Source organism: Buceros rhinoceros, unplaced genomic scaffold (genome assembly GCF_000710305.1).
Source record: "Buceros rhinoceros silvestris isolate BGI_N320 unplaced genomic scaffold, ASM71030v1 scaffold9154, whole genome shotgun sequence".
Lineage (NCBI taxonomy): Eukaryota > Metazoa > Chordata > Aves > Bucerotiformes > Bucerotidae > Buceros > Buceros rhinoceros.
In genome coordinates, this window is record NW_010410049.1 from 5,481 (window position 1) to 11,142 (window position 5,662).

The 5,662-nt window shown below is 42.0% G+C and overlaps 1 protein-coding gene across 1 annotated transcript in view; it reads left to right on the plus strand.

Moving 5' to 3' along the window:
* Positions 1 to 5,662, plus strand: part of LOC104492852 (protoheme IX farnesyltransferase, mitochondrial) — a gene marked incomplete at its 5' end in the record, with an annotated part of 99,922 nt that overhangs the window by 5,216 nt on the left and 89,044 nt on the right. The window lies entirely within an intron of this gene.

Below are 5,662 nucleotides of genomic sequence, written 5' to 3' on the forward strand. Positions count from 1 at the left end.
AGTATCCTCATTAGATATTTCCTGTGGCTCGTGAACACATTCTCATTGTTGCTCCTGTAGTAAGGGATGTCTTGCGCATGGGTCCTTTGGTGAGGACACCCAGCTAGAGGTGGAGCACCTTATGTAGCACCTGAGAAGTGGAGGTGTCAGCATGGGCTCTGTGTGAACTTAACTGGTAATTTCTAAAGAGCTGCAGAATTTCTAATCTAACTTGCAAGGCTGTTGAGGAAGGGGCTGTGTCTTAGTGTATCTCTTCTGGGCCTGGAAGAGTTGAGTCCTACTGTAATGCAGATCTTTAGGACCCATATTTTTCAACATTTATCCACCTTTCCTTTATCGTGTATTTTAATCATGACAGTTACCACTTTTATTTGTCTTCACAAATGTATTAATTTGTGGCTGAAGGTTCTTTTTCATTCACAAATGTGTGTTAACTGGGGGTTGTTTATCCAGAGACCTTGTGCAAAGTCACAGTCTCTCTCTGAAGTCTGTTCTTTTATGGCCTCTCGTTGCAAGTGCTTTTACTTTCCAACTCTTCAAAGGTAGTTCAGAGCTTTGGTAGTGTACATTTTAATAGTCCACTAAAGCATGCTGAACGATGCTTTTCTGGGCTGATAACTGAAGACTTGTTTCAGATCTCACCTGAGCGGCTTCTGCACTTGCTTTGGCTCGGTGCGTGCAGTATCCATGCAGAATCAGAGGGACCTCAAAGGAACACTGCAGGAAGTCATCTCATCTACTTTCCCCCAGGGCAGGATCTACTTTGTTTATCACTCCTGACTTGATGGTATTTTGTCTGTTCTTCAAACCGACCAGGGAATATCTCAAGACTGATGCAGTCAGTGGTCTAGGGAAGCCTATACATTTGTTTGATGTTTGTTTTTAAGCTAAAGATTTACGTATCATTTTGTTGTCTTTGTTGTACGTATCATTTTGTTGCCTCTGATCCCTAGTAGCTCCTTCCACAGGAAGGAGGATGTGGACATCTTCCAATTAGCTCCAAAATGGCTTTAAAGACGGATTTGGAGGTATCTGTGCTTTAGTTTTCAAAACCTTTTTAAAATATGTGACTCTTAGCACAGAGAAGACGTGTTTCATTAATTGAAAGGAAAGGTTGTGGCTTGGTGTAAGGAAAAAAAATAAAGTTTCACTATGAATACAGTTAAACTTTGGAGCTGGTTGCCCAGAGATGATGTGAAATTTCCATCCTTGGAGATGACAAAGCCCTGAGTGACCTGGCCTGAACTCTGCGTTGACCCTGCTTTGAGCAGGAGGTTGGACTTGGTGATTGCCTGAGATCCCTTCCAGTCTGAATTACTCTGTGGTGTTACTGGACAATGTTAGACAAAAACCTAAGAGTAAAGCCTACCAGCTACAGAACTGTGCATGGTTTCTATGTCATGGATTTACTGATGTAAGTTCAAGATGTGGAGACTAAACGAGAGTGTTTTTTTCATATGCCCTGTTTTAAGAAATTACACCAGTCTAGTTTACTGGAAGACAGCTGGGATTTATTGGATGTGTTGCTCACGTAAGAATCCATGGCTGTGCAGTAGCGATCCGCTAGCTTGGAAGTGTTGAACTGGAAATCGGAAGCCTGAGGCATTTCCTACTGACTTTAGAGGTGATCACGGACATCCCGCTCCGTCTCTGTCTCTGTCGTGCATTTGTCAAAGGAAGGTGTTGGATATCCAACTGCAAATAATGACTGAGTGTTACCAAATCGCTGCATAATGGAGCAGCAGTGACTAAATAAGGCGCCTACATTGTGTTCACAGGCTAAAAATCTGGTAACAGCCACTCGAGTAAATAATCCGTTTGCTTTACTGGAGTTTCAGCATGTTTCTACTTTATTCTGGAATAATGGCATTTATTCTTTAAATAGTAGCTTTAATATAGCCAGAAACTTTAACCGTGATTTATGGGTATATATTGTTTAGAATACTACCTACATTTATTCTCAGTTCTAAATATATTTCATACACCTGTCAAAGTAGTTTTCATTTTGTGATTATTAAAACAGTGACTATTATCCTATCAGAGAAGCAAAGCTCAATAGTGGTAGCTCTCACGGCACTAGGAAACCTAATGAAATAAAAATAAACTGTTATTACATCTTATTTTTTGCAAAGCATTTTAATATTGTGTGATGGTAAAAAGAGTTTGCTCTGTTCATAATAGTGCACTTGAATTTTATATCAGAGAATTGTTTTGGTTGGGAGACCTTTCAGCTGCTTGAGTCCCCCGTTCCCCCAGCACTGCCAGGTCCCCACTGCCCCCTGTCCCTCAGCAGCACCTGCACACGGCTGGGAAACCCCTCCAGGGATGGGGACTCCACCACTGCCCTGGGCAGCCTGTGCCAGGCTGGGACAACCCCAATGGGGAAGGGACAACCTCAACCTCCCCTGGTGCAACTTGAGGCTATTTCCTCTTGTCCTGTCACTTCTTCTTGGGGAGAAGAGACCACCCCCTCCTCACTCCACCCTCCTGTCAGGGACTTGTCAGAGCCAGAAGGTCTCCCCTGAGCTTCCTTTGCTCCAGTCTCAACCCCCCCAGGTCCCTCAGCTGCTCCTCAGTGCACTTGTGCTCCAGACCCTGCTCCAGCTTCGCTGTTCTTCTCTCTCTGTCCTTCTTGGAGTGAGGGGCCAAAACTGCTGAGGCAGCCTTACTAGTGCCAGGAATGATTCAGAGACTCGCTTATTGTCCCAGATTTAAGTGCCCTTCAGGAGTTTGGCCTGTTTTAGTGTGTGGGTTATAATCTGCAGCAAACCTTAGGTACGTACACCCACACCCCAAGGAATCTTCCTTCAGTGAAGGAAGCGGTGGTCAGTTGTTTGGCACTAACCCTGATGGTACATTTAGCTTTCCAGAAACCAAAGTGTGAAAGCTGTGGAAGGAAAATCCCATCAGCTTTTGGAAAGGGAGCTTCCTTTAAGGATTGCGTAAATATTTGTAGTAAAACAGTGAAATTGTTTCTTAAATTACAGTAGAAATGTGTTTGCTTCTGTCCTTCCATACGTGAATATTCCATACTGATATTTCATCAGTACAGGAGTAGAGTGGAAATCTGAAGCTGAACTGGTTTGCTTTGGCTTTCTACACTTTTATTTTGGCTTGGCTACTTTTTAATAGGAAGCAAACAGAATATGGCAGGGTGGTTCGCATGCTATAAATACAAATGCAGGCAGTTGTAAAGGCAGATCACGTTACAATGAAGCTGAAGAACAATGCGAAGAATACATGTAGACTTTCTGAATGTGTTTTCATACCATAAGCATTATAATTCACTCTTCTTGTCACCAATTTGTTAGCAATTTCTTTTTCATTTACATTGGTATGGGAGACAGATGTCCTCTGTTAATTTCTGTTAAAGCTAAAGATATTTAAAAGGCTGAAAATTAAGTTTAGGCTGAGATCATAAGTTTAAGTCCTGACTTCTTTCTGAAGAGCATATATAATGCCAACTCTCATCAACAAATCTTGAAAGGATCAATTCCATCTATTATGCAATAAGGTAAAGTTAATTTGGCCCCTAAAGCACTAAACTAACAGGGATTAAAAACCAAACAGAGTCAATGACCTCATTCCCTTGATGTGATCTCAATTAAATATACTTTTCCTCCATGAGGAAAGTAGAAGACTAAATTATTGCTTCCACGGCAAAAGAAAATAAACTTTCCAGTCTAAAGGTAACATTTTCTTATTTATTCTTCGTGTGTTGCGTTGGGATTGCTGGGCGATGAGATGAGCCTTGTCCAGAGCACTGCCCGGACAACCAGGAATCCCTGGTTCTTTGGGGTAAGGGAGGGGATGTCCTGTAACCTTTTTTAATGAGATCCTGATAAGTCACACTGAAATGACTGGCTGAAATTAATCTGGACAAATCAATGGGGACTTTAATTAGTGCTGGAGCTGTACAGTATTAGAATTGCTGTGAGGTCAGCGCAGTGGTAATGTTACCCTGACTGTTTGCCAATCTGCTCCACCTTTCTTCTTCAGCTGGTGTTTTCCCATAATAAATTGGTGTAAAGTGCTCTTGAAGATAAGTTTTAATTAAATTCTTGTCTAGAAGTGAATGTGTGATTTATTATGCAAAAAAAAAAAATGTGATCACTCTTAGAAATGCAAACGCCACTGTTTTCACTGTCATCTTTTCAATGTGTTTTTTAACTCTCGGTTGTAAACTGATGCATTTCATTTTTTCTGGTGCGCTACTAAGAAGGATCCGAGAGTTTTGAAACCAAGATGTGTGGATATAGTAAATGTGGCCTGGGCTTTAGAGGGGTCAGTACCTGCACGTCCGTTAGTCTGCCCGGTGGGGTTGTTTCACTGCTGCTCAGAGGCCTAAGGCTCCAGTGCTGGTTCGTTGTTTTAGAAGCAGATGAAGGGGCCGCAGGGAGAGCCCGGTGCTGTGGTGGGGAATCGAGGGCAGGGACTCACCCCGGTGTTGGGCAGAGGCTCTGCCACAGCGCGCTCGTACCCAGCTGTGCAACAGCATCTGCGCAGCACCCTCTGCATCCCTGACAAGGCTGAAGACTGTGTATCATCACATTATGTGTATTATTATAATAATATTCAGCTGCCAATGGATTTTAATACTTAGAGGAAAGTTTTGATGAGCACCGAGTTTTCTCCACTGTCTTTTCAGGATTAAATCCTAAGGTTCTTATGCAGGCACAGTTCTTAAAATCAGCACTTGGCGGGTACGTCCTTGCTGGCAGATCTCTGCTGTGACACTTGGGTTATCATCTGAAGTAGCACTGCTTAGTAGATAATCCAGGTATTTTCAGTCAGCAGAGGTTTTATTTGTCATTTCACTTCAGACAAACAGGACACTTTGTAGGAATCAGGAAGATAAGAACATGTTGATGTTTTGATTTGAGCTACCTGAGGTCTGGAATGTGTAATTACGTGCAGGATATAATCTATGCACTTTTTATGTAATAACTATTAATTTCACATTGTAAGGCTCAAGATACTCAGTAAGAGTGTTGACTTTATAAGAAATTTTTCACGTGGTTTCTTGCCAAAAATGAGGTTCGCAAGACCTATTATTTGGGTGATTACAGTATTGGGATTGAGACTTTAATAGGTAACTTGAATTTTAAGGGTGTGATTTGCAGTATTCTACTAAAGTTAAAATTTTGAATGACAAAACAAAATGGATTATTATTAATCCGCTCATATTTTGAGGCCTCTAAGAGCTGCTGGTTCCAAGTGACGATGGGATTGTGCTTTCTGCCTGAAGTGGGCATGAAGAGTGTGAGCAGATACTCGTGCAGCGAAGTTACTGGTTTCACCAGCTGTAGCCCACATGCCCTGTAAGCGTGTTGACTTTGTAAGAAATTTTTCACGTGGTTTCTTGCCAAAAATGAGGTTCGCAAGACCTATTATTTGGGTGATTACAGTATTGAGATTGAGACTTTAATAGGTAACTTGAATTAAGGGTGTGATTTGCAGTATTCTACTAAAGTTAAAATTTTGAATGACAAAACAAAATGGATTATTATTAATCCGCTCATATTTTGAGGCCTCTAAGAGCTGCTGGTTCCAAGTGACGATGGGATTGTGCTTTCTGCCTGAAGTGGGCATGAAGAGTGTGAGCAGATACTTGTGCAGTGAAGTTACCGGTTTCACCAGCTGTAGCCCACATGCCCCGAGG